General features: G+C 34.4%; 1 long non-coding RNA gene across 30 annotated transcripts; it reads left to right on the top strand.

Moving 5' to 3' along the window:
• Window positions 1-567: 567 nt before the first annotated feature.
• LOC123899458 lies at window positions 568-7,168 on the top strand. 30 transcript variants are annotated; one of them, XR_006805632.1, is made up of 16 exons: window positions 720-1,168; window positions 1,340-1,439; window positions 1,538-1,601; window positions 2,097-2,174; window positions 2,311-2,442; window positions 2,572-2,634; window positions 2,733-2,857; window positions 3,054-3,189; window positions 4,201-4,266; window positions 4,417-4,533; window positions 4,762-4,817; window positions 4,954-5,024; window positions 5,479-5,510; window positions 6,133-6,213; window positions 6,293-6,434; window positions 6,806-7,168. It is a non-coding gene; the product is annotated as an uncharacterized LOC123899458 (long non-coding RNA). The 30 variants fall into 30 exon arrangements; XR_006805623.1 differs by having other exon boundaries at window positions 582-1,168; window positions 3,804-4,266; window positions 4,954-5,510; XR_006805634.1 differs by having other exon boundaries at window positions 698-1,153; window positions 3,054-4,266.
• The last annotated feature ends 8,184 nt before the right edge of the window (window positions 7,169-15,352 follow it).

The raw sequence follows: 15,352 nt of genomic DNA, 5'->3' as shown, positions 1-15,352 counted from the left end.
TAAATTTTTTTGAAAAAATTGAAAATCATTTGATATGTTATAGAGACTCGTCAAAATGAATGGTTTATAAATTTTTATTAAATACCGTTAATCTTTATGAGTCTCAATAACATATCAAATGATTTTTAATTTTTTTTAAATTTTTTTACGAATGATCCATATGATATAAACTTTCAATCCAACGGTGGATTTTTTAAAATTCGTATTCGATATAATGAAAACGCTAACTTGTGCACCGTGCACCATATGGCGCACTTGTGCATGTTAGAACTTGCCATCAATCAATTACTATTATAAATAGCATATTATCCAAACCCCTCATCATAGACCAAATATACTGGCTTAACAGCAGCATTTTATTTTCCAGTTCAACCACTGCTCAAAGGGCATTAGATAGCAATAAGATTTTACTCTGCTTTGTATATTCAATTATGAATATCAACTCATAACACACACCACATTTATTATATCTTATCTTATCTTATCTTATCTTATTATACTAAAAGCAAGGCTGCTTTGTCAGCCCTAATCCTTTGGTGATTTGAAACCCTAATCCCTTGCCCAATGAATCCTTTACACCTTTGTATATTGGCCAATTATATCTTGACATCTCTAGGTTTCAATCTTCACATTCATTCTAGGTTTAGGTTTATATTCATATATATCATCTTACACATCTTACACATGGCTTAATATAATTCTTTGCATATCTCATGTGGACCTTCTTATAATTGCTGCAAACATCTGGCTGGTTTTGAGATTGCTGGTTTATAGAAACAATTGGCACAAGTAGTTTATGGAAACAATTGTGGTTTTATGATTACTTTTCCAATGTTTTTTCATTTGTCAAAGTTTTTCTCTCTCTTCCCCCCCCCTCTCTCGTAAGCTCTCACTCTTTCTCCTCACACTTTCATCTCTCATTCTCCTCCCCCATCTCATCCTTCACCATAACATCCACACCACAGCCTCCACCACCATCGACAAATCAATCACTCGTAAGGGTGAGGGAGTGGCCGAGTGAGAGAAGCCGGCGGGAGAGAAGTTCTGGCGAGGAGGAGGAGTTCCGGCCGAGAGAGTTCTTGTGGCCGTTTGTGGTGACACGGCGGTGCTTGGCAACGGCGGCAATGAAGCTTCTTGCTCCTTCTTTCCTCTGGTTCGATCTCAAATTGTATGCTCTATTTATTTGTTTTTTTTCGTTGCTTTTTTTTTTTTGTTGTTGGTGAGGATGTGGTGGTTATGGTGGATGGTGATGTATCTCTAAATTCATCTTCTAGATTTCATCTTTCTCAATTTGTCAATATTCATCTCTCTAATTGGTTTTCTATGTTGTTTTTTGCAGGCTCCATGGAAGGATAAGGCTCCTCCATGAAATTTGATCTTTGGATGTTAATAAACTCAGGTGACTAGAAAAATCACTATGACCACAATATCAGAAAGAGGTAAAGATGATTCTACTAATTTTTGTGTGTTGGTGGTTTTTTCCGAGTTAATTTTTTTACAGTATGTGTTTGTTTTTTAATGACTTCTTTTGATGCAGATGAATGATGGTTGGGTTGGTTTGGAAAAGGCACCTGATGGATCTTTCAAGAAGAAGATTCTGGGTTAGAAATTTTCAAGTTTTTTGTTTCTGTTCTTTTGGGAAATTTTTGTTCTTGATTCTTAAATGTGGTCCTTTTTGTTCCTAACAATCATTCCTTTTTAACTAATAAGCATATGCACATGGAAATTGGAATGATGGATTGAAATGATTTTGATCATGTTTTGCCTTTGATGGTTTTCCTTTTGACTTTTGATATTTGATACATTGATTGAATGGAATGAATTTGTGGCTTAAATTTGAATCATGTTTTGTTTTCTGTTAGGAATGAATGATAGTTCCTTCACCAGTTTCTTGTATTATATTTCTGTTGAATACTTGAATTGAATGTTTTGAGAGCTTTTTGCTCTTTATGTATCTTAATGGTTGATGATCCCTATTGTGTAGCATAGTGTATATAGTTAGTTACCTTCAAATCACGAGCATCCTACGCTTTGCTGTTATAGTTTAAGAAATTGAGATTAAAGAAAGGATATTGTATTTGTTTTTTTGTGCGCAGGGTCAATCTGGAAGGCTCCGCTCTAAAGTTGAGAAAGGAACTTTTGGACGAGGTATTCCATAGACCAAGCAGGAAAGGGTGAGTGAAGTTTTTGTGTGTAGTGAAATCGTAATGGATTGATTCTTCAATCGGATTATATTCATTCGGAGGGTATAAATTAATAGGTCCAACGATTCGGTCCTAATGTTGTCATTTGTGTTATCTCGCCGTGTAGTGCATGCAGAATTAGTGTAGTAGACAAAGCCAATGTGTATGGAAAGGGAAGCAATAAGATAAATTTTCGAGAATCTGTTTCGTATTGAAAAAATGGAGCTAGAATGGAGCATTTTTGTTGAAATGGATTCAGGTGACAAGCTTGTAAAGATTTTTGCCTGGTTCATGCATTATTAGATTTACTTATTGCATTGTGACAGGTTGTTTGTTACCAAAAAATTGTAAATAGTTGGATTTATATAGTTTTATTGAAATTTTACAGGCCAGCAAATAAAGCTGCAGGGATGGCATCTAGAGATGGTGATCTTGATTTGAATCTTTCACAGTACGGTTTGAATGATGTTTATAAACTTATTTTGTTCACTTTGTCACTTCAGGAATCACTGATTTATATTTGGATGGTAAATTCTAATTGTAATGCAGGCCTAGGTCTGGACAGTTGTCTACCAGACAAATTACATCAAGTCCAGAAGCAAAACCTTTGGATTTTGTGATCCGCCCCCAGTCTAAAATTGATCCTGGTGAAATTAGAGCACATGCAAAACAATGTTCGCTTTTTTTTCCATCCTTTTATATCCTTTTTTGGGTTCTTTATGATATTAGTTTAAATGGTTTAAACGGTCTCAACTATTTACTTTGGTTGATAAAAGTGCTGTCCACCATGCAATGTTATTGTTTTTCATGTATGCAGCATATTATTCAGTAAAATAGTAGAATTTGACCTGTGTGGATTGTTAATTGCAGATGAATAAGAAATTGCAGCAGTTGAGGGCTCCAAAAAAGAAGCAGCTTCAAGCTACAAAGCTGAGTGTGGAATGTCGTAGTATGGTCAAATACTTATGAATGCGGCTAATATTGCTTTTTAGGGGAGTGTGGATAGGTATTTATGGTTACTACTATTTTATAAGGATGACTACATCACCATTGCTACTTTTTAGGAAGTCTTGAGCATCCAATCCTATATTTTTGCATAACTCCTTCACTAATCCACGCATATTTTCTCATTGATCAAATACACCAATCTTCTAATTTTCTTTTCTATTCATCTCCTCTGCGTTTTGTCTATCCTATCTCAACACTGTCTTCTTCTAACCCTTCATTTTCCATATGGCATCCTATCTCACATAATTAAATGACTAATGGAAAATTTAACATGGATATAAGGATCAGTGATATAGCTTCTTGACAAAAAGCTCAAAAGCATTTTCAATCCTCCATATCATGAATATTCTTGCAAGAATGTCTTATCATGAGTGAATACATTATCTTATAGCGTCTCAATATGAATTAATCAAGTAACAAGGTCACCAATTTCTTAATATAACTCACCTCTTTTATGATGTTGAATATTGATTCAAATCTAACAACTTTAGTTACCTGCTGCAAGGGTTTAATATGAGCTCTTACAAGTCATTAATTATTTTGGATTGGGTCCCTTTTATATTTTCTTTTCTACATGGTGTGCTATTGAATTGTTTGATCTGTTGATTCTAGATCCTATGGTAAGGCTGCTATAAAATGCTATGGAAGTGTTAATTATGAAGGAGAGTAAGCTTATATCTGATATGCATTTGAATTCATCACTTAATGTCATGTTTATGCTCTATTATGTTTTCTATTTGTCTCTTTGATCTGTCATCACTTAATGTCATGTCTATTATGCTCTATTATCTTATGTTTGCTTAGAACATGTTTGTTATTGTTATAACCATAGCTATCACTAATTAGGTGCATACTACTCTTAGATGGAATGAAATATTTGGTGAAATTTGTGAAGGCAGTAGCTTTATTCATTAATTTTTTTGGACTGTGTCCCTTTTAAAATTTCTTTTCTACATAGCGTGCTATTGAATTGTTTGATCTATTGATTGATTCTGTGGCGTATGGTAAGGCTGCTATAAAATGATATGGAAGTGTTACTTATGAAGGAGAGTAATCTCCCAGTGTGATAATGAAGGTACTAATTTAGTTTACCATTGAGGCTTATCTTTTTATTTTTATTTTTTTATACTGTGCTTAGTGATTTAGCTATGAAGTGAGAATATTAAAACAATATTGATTTTGAGTTTGCATACTTACATCATGCATTTTTAATTTGCTTGGACAGTTTGCACTCTGATTGGTCCATGCTTCAAATCTTTGCATAAGCACTATCCAGGCATCAAGTGGCATGATTGTAGATGCAAATGCAACGCAAGATGAACTGATATATACTCCTACTATTGTAAGTCTGTATTAACTCTTAACAATATTCCACTTTATTCTTTGATCAAAACTTTATTATTTTACTACTTTTTGTGTAAATTTTACAGTTTTAATTAATTCTCCTTTTACAAGTTTGATTGATTGCCTCATTGAATTGCACTTTCACGACTCATTTTTTTTTTGGGTTACAAATGTGTATTTTATATTTAGCCAGCAAGCACCTAAAACTAATAAGCATAAATGGCAGGTACAGTTCATCACCAAATGGTTTTGGTCTGCGCATTTTGATGTTCCTTTGTTCAGGTAAACAATGTGGATTCATGTGCTCTTTTCTCTTTTACTTTGGAATTTGAGTGGTATTTCTTGATTTCTATCAATTTTGTATGTTTGCTCATTTCCTACACTTTTCATGGTGTCAAATTTTGTTCTACGGATGCAGTGACGAACACACAGTCGGTTTCAAGGCTTATACTTTATCTCCATGTTCTCTACAGCAGAACATCCCAACAAGTGAGTTTAATTGTTATTCAATTTCTCCATTTTCTTTCTTCTTTTTCTTCCGGTGTTTTTCTTCCTAATTTTGCTTGTATCATTGTTGCTTTTCATCTTTAGAGGGTAATATAAAAGTTCAGCTTCAGGAAAAAAAAGATAAAGGATTAATCCGAAGTCCCTTATTGCACATTAAATATTGTAGTCTCTTACTTTAAATTCATGTCTATCTTAAGAATTAACATTTCCGAATTTCAATAACCAGGGATTATGAGTGAACCTCCAATTCCCTGTTTTAAATTGTGTTTTTATTTTAACAAAAGGATGCATCTAACACTTGATAGTGGAAAATGTATTTCGCATAGAATGAAAAGGATAGATATGGATTGTAAAATTTGAAATTTCTAGATTATTTGATGATTTATTTTCTAATATTTGCTGAGATTGTGTTTTTTGCGGATAAATTATGGATTAGCTTGAAAGTTTTGATCATCTGTGTTATAAGAGGTAGTTTCTCTTCTTCTATCTCTTACATCATGATCCTTAATTCCATGTGTTAACAATGAAAGTTAAAAGTGGTTTTTCCATGATGTAGCTATTGGGGGTTTGTTTTGTTTGTTTGGGAGATTAGAGATCTTCCAATTAGAAACACACTAATTAAGCAACTAAACCCCTTCTTATTTTTTTTTTTGTAAGCAACTTTTTATTCCTTTTTTACTTGTACATATAAATTTGGAACTCATGTTGGCGAATCATAATTGCTACTTTTTAGGGGAGGAGGGATAGGTATGTATGGTTACTACTATTTTATAGGGATGACTACATCATCATTGATACTTTTTAGGAAGTCTTGAGCATCCAATCCTATATTTTTGAATAACTCTGTTGGCCATAAATTTGCACGTAAACAAACTCCTTCACTAATACACACATATTTTCTAATTGATCAAATACACCACTCTTCTAATTTTCTTTTCTATTCATCTCCTCTTAAATAAATAAAGGGTTAGAAGAAGATAATTTTGACATGTTGAGTGTTGAAGTAATTGACTTTTTCTTAACGGAAAATTGATTGGTATTTGATTATATTTTATCTTCTTATGTTTTTTTTTTTGCACTTGAATTGCAGAGTATTATAGTATGGGGAAATATTGGTGGTGTTTGATATAGGTTACCTGGTTATGCCTTTTTTCCTTTTTAAATGCTAGAGGTAAAAAGATTCTAACTTCTGCATTAATTTTCTCTGATTATGTCTCTTTGTGATATTTCAATTAATGGAATTTCTTTAGTTTTGTTTGGTCGGTGGAATGAGATTTTTATTGAGCATGGCTTAAGTGATGGGGATTGAAACATAAATGAAAAACTTCTATATACACCATGCATGTTCTCATTTAAACTAATGAGGTGAAAAGTACAAGCAATACTAATGAGGTAAATTTTTTGTCACATAGCAGCAACGTGGTTCTATTTGTAACATTTGAACATCATAATTGTCTTGGCAAAATTAGCAGTTTTATTGTGTGAATTATATTATTTTTTCTGAGTTATATTGAAATTTATTTTTTAACAATTAAGATTATTTTCTCTACTTGATTGCTTGCTTTTTAGATGTTAGTTATTCTTGATTTGATTATCCATTTGATTTTCTCCATGACTATGGATAAACTATAAACTATGTTCAATATAGCTATGTTTACATTGTTGCACGTTGTGGAATTGAAACCAATGACAAATCATGCTGGTAATATTCAATATAGGTATCTTTTTATCTCAGATATGATGAATTTCCAAATTTTATGCAGGGAACTTTAGATTGTAGGATATGATAGAAGATTATCAATTTGGTTTGGGGCCTTAGATCTATATGCGACATGATTTCCTAAAGAGGGAGGGACCTGGAGTTTGAAGTTATCAACCAAATTAATGGAAAAAAGTAGCTGTGATTATTTTTGAATTATTGTTTAGAGGAAGAGAGAAATAGATTGAGTCTATGTATTGATGTTTTTCTTTAAAGTATATCCTAATGTACTCTTGCATCCTTATTGTGCATTGAAACTTTTTTTTTCTTCATATTGTCATGATAATGATAATTTATGTGGTTGTTTTTGTAAATTGAATTTGGCTTCATATGATATAATGAGATTGGCCTAGAAAAGGCTTATACATTGAAGGTTGATGAGAGGAAAGGATGGTAGAAATAATTCTCACATGTTGAAGAAACATATTTTGGAACTTGCTATCATGTCCTTCATAAAATTCTTCTATCATCACTAAAATTTCTCCTACCTATATTTTGAATAGCACTCATATGTCCCATAGCACTTCTATCTATTCTCAAATAGTAGTAATCTTCTTTCTATAAATGTCAAGGGTCATAAAAGTTCCATTATAAAATTTGGTGTGATGATTCACTTGAAGTGTACATATGGTCTGCATTTATGTTTGCAATGATCAATTATGTTTAACCCACTTAATTAAGATTAAATTATATGATGTCTTTAATTTAAAACATCCTATATTTGTAATGATATATTATGCTTAACCCACTTAATTGACAGCATCCATGATTGAAATAAATTCGGTGTTCCGCCAAATGAACCAATTTGATTAATTTTTATATGCTTATGACTAACTTCATTTGGCTCATAGCATCCATGATTGATAACAACCATGATTGTTATGTATATGACGTTCCTCCAAACCCGTGCATCGCACGGGGCGGTGACTAGTTACTATTAGGCTGGACTTGTATTAGAATGTTGCAAATAAAGTCCAGCATCACCAGGATGACACTACTCCACCTGATGAATCACATTAGATTCTGCAATTCTAGTACAAATTTAAGCAACCATTTCATATCCATCACATGGAAAGAAAACATGTATAAATAAATAAATTTTAAAACAATATTATGGAATCATTGGAATGATTGATGTATCTTGTCCATTTTTTTTGGACTAAATACATCAATTATTCTATAAATCTAATTAAAATGTAATTTTTTTTCCTTATATACGAGCAGGGACGGACTTAGAGGGGGGCAGGCTGTGGCCAAGGCCCCTCCTCCCATCTTATATGTATTATATACTCTTAATTTTCACTACTCGTTTACACATTTTAATGTTAAACATGCATAAATTAATCTTATAATATTGTAAAAATTTAGGCACGAAAATATAGCACATATATATGGTTAGAGAGTAAACAACGATTTGATTCCTAAATATATAAGATGTTGTCATTATAATGAATTAAAATTACAAAAACATTTACAAACGCGTATTTTATTAGTATTATTTATCTATCATAAAACATATTTGAGGACTAGACTTATAAATAAAAATACATTTGAAAATTAAAATGAATAAAAAAACTTATTTGTGGATAGAAGGGAGTATTTGCTAACAAATATTTCCCTTATAATTTAAAATGGAGTATAATTATTAAAAAGAGTCTGATAATCACTAACTTTACTTGATTAGAAATTTAACTCTTTTGTTGATGGAGAATGATATCATCGGTGTACATGTACTTCTCTCCCAATCAATGTAGATTGCGAATGCCTTTGATTTACGTTATCATACGTGTGAGAGAGTCCCAGACAAATGTTGAAGACCTTGCGGTACATTGTAGTGGCATGCTTCCCTTACCATAACTTCAATATTGTATCATAAGGCCATGTTAGTTGTCTTGTCTGATGGATAATTTTCGCAAGTGAACGAATTACCACGTAGTAATAAAAATATCGATCCACAGGGATTGTGTGATTAAACTAGTCTAATAGTGTTCATAAACATTATGCAAGAAATACACATAAATTGGGGGTATGTTGCGTGATGAATTGTTAGAAAACGTGCTTTGATATAATGGAAAAGCGAGGTAGAATCATCGGAATCACCTAGTCTATAGCTAAACCACATGCAATCTACTATATCATAGGAATTTACTCAAGTGTTCACAACTAGATCAACAAATTAGTGAATCGCAATCTCTTGTCAAAATCCACTCTATTCGTTGTCGATACTCCCCCGATCTCTCGGGCGGAAGCTACCTACAACGAATGATATGAAAGCGCGTCGATCGTTCGCTACACTCTATGTCTCAATCTCTCGACCGGAAACACTCGAGTGCTCAATGCAATTCAGTTCAGAAATTAAATCAATACTCTCGCACGTGACTTAACTCGAAATCATTACAACACTAATAAAGGATTATAAAGCATTAAGAGACGAATTGCATTAAGTAAACACTGTTACAGAGTAAATCCTTACAATTAAGCAGATTACATGAGATTCATCTACATCCTAAGCTATCCTAGATCCTACCTCCACAAGGGATTTAGCTCCTCATGTTGCTTCGTTCGCGTCATCGCTTCAACTTCATGGCTTGAGAATCCATGCTATTGAGGTGCTCGGAGCTATCCTATGGAGTCCTTGATCTGGATCTTGATGCTTCCAAAATCAGAGAATAGATGAATATTGCAGAATTTTCCAACCCTTTAACAGAAAAATGCAGAATCCTTATATAATGAACGCAACCACGCCGCGCGCCAGATCTATCACGCCGCGCGTGGTTGCAATTTCTTCAACGACGCCGCGCGTGTAACGGTATCACGCGGCGCGTGATCAACTCTGAGGCCTCTGATCTTCAACTCTGCCATCTTCACGCCGCGCGTGATAGCTCCACGCCCCCGGCGTAGTTGTTCCTCTTCTCTTCACGCCGCGCGTGGTCGAGTGTTACGCCGCGCGTGATCAAGTCAGAGAGCAATCCAATTCCTGAACAAAGCTTCACGCCGCGCGTGGTCAGGTATCACGCCGCGCGTGATCAAAGTGAAAACTTGGCTCCCTGTGATCTCCATCACGCGGCGCGTGATGGGCTACGCCCCCAGCGTAGTGAAAATCAGCAATTTCCTGCAATTTTTCCTGTTTTCTTGCAAAACAAGTAATCAAGCTTATGATTAGATTTCTCTTACATTTATTGCTTAAAACCTACTAAAAACCATTGAATGTTGCTAAAATAGGCCTGGATTAGAGAGTGTGACGATCCGTCATCATTGTCTCCATTACAATTTTTCCTTTAACCCTAACCACACAACTTCAATTATCAATCCATCCATCCACTTTTTTCTTTAATTAAAACAAAAAACTTTACACCCAACATGTTGATGATGTTGCGATGGATTTGAATGTTCCTTCCAAAGCCTCGACTTCGTTTAACTTTGCCTTACATAATGTGACTGATTAATGTCATTCTTCATATGGTGGATAATGCAGTGAAGGAAAATGATGCAGGTATTTTTAGAGGATTTTTCATCACCTTCTCCTATTCCTGTTTGTACACCTGAAGTTATTCTTGAAACGCAGCTGTGTCAAGTAGGTGGATACATCCAAAATATATTGCATCCATATATTATTTTGTTTTTTTTTTATTATTTTTTTAATACTACTTATTAATATATGTTTCAAATATAATAGATAATTGTCGTTCAAAAATATTAATTTTTAATATATATTATGTTATATTTTAAATCAAACAGATTTTACCAGGGGCTAAATGTGCAATTAAGCCTAAAATATATGTATGCGCTTTGGTACGGTTTTAAAAAATCAATCCAAAATTTGATCCGACCTGGTGGTTCTTCACAAAAGAACATCCAAACACGTAAAAAAAAATTGTTTTTTGCGGTTTACAGTTTTTTGGATCGGTTTGCAGTTTTTATGTGAATTGGTTTGGATTCGAACACCCCTAACTCCTATTATTAATGAAATTTAAAAGAAGAAGAGCAAACAATTGGCTAGGAGCGTAGGGCAGCCATATAACACTCGTTCTAGGGATGTCACTATCAAGCTCAGTGTCAACTTTGTCATATGCAGAAATAAACAAAAGCTTCAAAGACAAATGGAATGAAACAGTAAATTCCTTTTACAGCAAAGAGAATTCAAAGGTCCTTCAACGACATTAACCAAATCAAAGGAAGATGATCCAACATCTATGATCAAGCTTCTCAAAGACTTGAATTTGGGCGTGTAACTTCTTCAACAAATCTTTTTATCCTTGTCTATAACAAGAGTTGAAGACTAGAAGAAATTACAAGACTCTACACGCATTTTGAAAGAACCAAAACTCTGTCAAAATCAAAGCTCAATTTGAACACTTAGAATTTCTTACAAAAATATGTATTTAGAAATTCTTAAGTACTTAGAGTCTTAGTGCATTGTATTATTTACACCGCTGATTGTATATCAAGTGTAAAACTCAAACAATCTTTATTTGATTAAGTTAGATTGTGAAAAGTGTCTTGCTTGTGTGGTTGATCATTGAGAAGTCTCTTGTTTGTGTGCTTCAGCAATTAGAAGTTTCTTCCTTGTGTGCTTGAACATTTGTAATTTTGAGTGATTATAGTGAAAATCCTTTGAAAATGCAAAGAGACTAGACTATGTACCTTCGGTTTGTGAGAGAAACAAATATAAAATTATTTTGTCATTATCTCTTTCTCTTATCTCTCTTTATGTTTTATTTTTATCTGTTACAAACTCTTTTAAAAATCTAGGTCAGATTCTACTCTTAGTTCAGAATTTGACTAGCTCAAAGTACTTGGATTTTTAAAAAAGTCAACACAATTCAACTCCTCATTCTTGTGTTTTTCTCACCTTCAGAAATTACATAATTGACCCTCTTGCGTAGAAGTTCCATTTGTCTTTAATCTTCCCATTTTTGTGACCCGAAGACTATTTGATGAACAAAAAAGGAAATAGTAGTAGTATGTTGCACAAGTTATGCTCTATATTTAGGTAAGTTTATTGAGTCAAATTAATTGAATGCAATATCTATAGTAGTAGTACTTTGTGTCACTCCACGCATGCTTCTTTGATGATGACAAAATTGTCAGAATACTACTTCAATATTCATTGAGGATTTTGACCATGTGAATTGAGAACCAACAAAAAGCCTAATTTCATGGGAAATGCTTTCAGCTATACACCACACAATAAATCACTACTCACCTAAGTACGTAATTAGCTAGTTTACGAAATTAAATCATGTATGCACGCCTTAATCTATAGATGTCATATCATATTAATGGCTAGAGAGGACCCCCATTTCATGAAAGCACACATTAGTGTTTCTTGGAGTCTAGTGTACCATATGCATGGTGGGGGGGGGTATAGCTCTAGGTTGAAAGACATAATTAATTAACTTAAGATTATGATCATATATTAACTGTGCATCATATAACTCGTCATGTATTGTGTCGAAATGTTACAATCGTATGTGTATATCAATTCCCTGAATAGGATATAATCTTCAACAAATTACCAAGAGGATTGGTTATCAAAAAATAGAATTTCGTTAAAAAAAAAGAAAAGAAAAAAAGAAACCCTAAATAGAAAACAATCTTCAACATATTATCATCAGCTATTACACATATTATGAAGCTGATGTTTTAGGTAATTTTAATTTTATTTTGACAGCGATCAATATAATGATTTTTTTTAACAACACGATCAATATAATGCGAATAGTTCGTTTTAAAGATGAATTGTTCAGACAAACTTAAATATAAATTTTGGTTGAAATAATCATCGGTAGGAATTTACTTATTATTTCTTTATGAATTGAGGGGATAAAAAAATTAATACTTTGATTGTTGAATATGTAAATTGATTTTGGGTTTGTTAGTTTTGGGCCTTAGGAAGTTTAAGCTCAAATTTAGTAATAAGTAGTAAGTTTAAAGAATGTTCTGGAGATATGTAGAAATAAGTAGAAGTCATGATAGAAAATGTATGTAGTAGTAGAGAGAAGTTTGTAGAAATCTCTCTTAGAAGTATGTAGAGGAGTCTCTAGGAGTATGTAGAACTCTCCCTTGAAGACTATAAATAGGGGAGAGATAGTCATTTGTAAACCAAGCCAAAAATTACAAACACTCAATAATATAAGTAGCATTCCCTTCCAACAAGTTTCATATCCTCTCTCAAATACTTAAACACTTTCTCCACCTATTAAAGCTTCCTTCCAACAAAATGGTATCAAGAGCTTGAAGGTCCTCCTAAAGATGGCGAATAATGGTGTTCCTCTCCAAGTCCTGATGCTCACAAAGAGCAACTACGACAATTGGAGTCTGAGAATGGTGACTCTCCTTGGCGCACACGACGTATGGGAGATAGTCGAGAAAGGCCTTGTAATCCCGGAGAATGAAGGTAATTTATCTCAAACTCAAAAAGATAGTTTGAGAGACTCAAGGAAGAGAGACAAGAAGGCTCTCTATCTAATCTATCAAGGATTAGATGAAGACACGTTTGAGAAGGTCTCGGGAGCAACGACGGCTAAAGAAACATGGGAGAAACTTCGAACCTCTTACAAGGGAGCCGATCAAGTGAAGAAGGTACGTCTTCAAACACTAAGAGGAGAGTTTGAAGCTTGCATATGAAAGAAGGTGAACTTATCTCTGATTACTTCTCAAGAGTTTTGACGGTTACTAATAATCTAAAAAGAAATGGAGAGAAGTATGATGATGTAAGAATCATGGAGAAAGTTCTTAGATCGGTAGATCCAAAGTTTGAGCATATTGTCACTGTCATCAAAGAGACAAAAGATTTGGAGGACATGACAATAGAGCAACTTCTTGGGTCGTTGCAAGCTTATGAGGAAAAGAAGAAGAAGAAGAAGAAGAAGAAGAAGGAAAATATCGAGGAGCAAGTACTTAAGACACGAGTAGATTCACCTAGAGAAGAGCATGGTCGAAGCAACCAAAGACGAAGTGGCGCTCGAGAACGTGGACGTGGTCGTGGATATGGAGGCGGACGAGGTTGGAGGCCTAATAATGACAACAACCAAAGAGGAGAAATCTCATCAAGAGGTCGTGGGAGAGGATCTCCAAAACCAATGTACGATAAGTCACGGGTTAAATGCTATAATTGTGAGAAGTTTGGGCATTATGCTTTCGAATGTAGAGCTCCTAGCAATCATAGAGTTGAAGAGAAGGCCAACTATGTTGAAGAAATAAGCCAAGAAGATGGAACATTATTGTTGGCGCACAAAGATAATGAAAGAGGTGGAGATAATCAATGGTACCTTGATAGCGGTGCAAGCAACCATATGTGTGGGCGAAGAAGCATGTTCGTAGAGTTAGACCAGTGAACAGGAACGTGGCTTTCGGAGATGAATCAAAAGTGGCAGTGAAAGGTAAAGGAAACGTTCTCATCCGCTTGAAAAATGGGGATCATCAATTTATTTCCAATGTTTACTATGTGCCAAACATGAAGAGCAACATCTTGAGTCTAGGACAACTCTTAGAGAAAGGTTATGACATTCAATTGAAGAATAATAATCTTTCTATAAGAGATCATTCAAACAAGTTCATTACTAAGGTGCCAATGTCAAGAAATAGAATGTTCGTGCTCAACATACAAAATGATGTTGCACAATGTCTCAAAATGTGCTACAAAGAAGAGTCATGACTTTGGCATCTTCGATTTGGGCATCTCAATTTTGGAGGATTAGAGTTGCTCTCTAAGAAGGAAATGGTCAGAGGATTGCCTTACATCAACCACCCCAATCAAGTATGTGAAGGATGTTTACTTGGAAAGTAGTTTAAAATGAGCTTCCCTAAGGAGTCAAGCTCAAGAGCACAAAAGCCGTTGGAGCTCATACATACAGATGTGTGCGGTCCGATCAAGCCGAGATCACTCGGTATGAGTAACGGCATCCTTCTCTTTATTGACGATTTTTCAAGAAAAACATGGGTTTACTTTTTGAAGGAGAAATCAGAAGTGTTTGAAAACTTCAAAAAGTTTAAAGCCCTAGTTGAGAAGGAAAGTGGCCTCATGATTAAAGCAATAAGATTCGACCGAGGAGGAGAGTTTACTTCAAACGAATTCCTTAAGTATTATGAAGACAATGGCATTCGATGACAACTGACGGTACCAAGATCCCCTCAACAAAATGGAGTGGCAGAGAGAAAGAACAGGACAATCCTTGAGATGGCGAGGAGCATGCTAAAAAGCAAGAGACTACCAAAGGAACTGTGGGCAGAAGCTGTTGCGTGCGCGGTTTATCTATCAAACCGTTCTTCGACAAGAAGCGTGTTGGGAAAAACACCATAAGAAACATGGAGTGGAATAAAGCTGGAATTTCCCATCTAAGAGTCTTTGGAAGCATAGCTCATGCTCATATACCGGACGAGAAAAGAAGCAAACTGGATGACAAAAGTGAAAAGTACATCTTCATTGGTTACGACGCCAACTCCAAAGGCTATAAGCTCTATAATCCTGATACGGGGAAGACTATCATTAGTCGAAATGTCATTTTCGATGAAGAAGGAGAGTGGGATTGGAAAACGAGTAATAAGA

This window comes from Trifolium pratense, linkage group LG7 (genome assembly GCF_020283565.1).
Source record: "Trifolium pratense cultivar HEN17-A07 linkage group LG7, ARS_RC_1.1, whole genome shotgun sequence".
NCBI lineage: Eukaryota > Viridiplantae > Streptophyta > Magnoliopsida > Fabales > Fabaceae > Trifolium > Trifolium pratense.
Note: the sequence above shows the minus strand (reverse complement) of the source record. Positions and strands in the feature narration are given on the sequence as shown.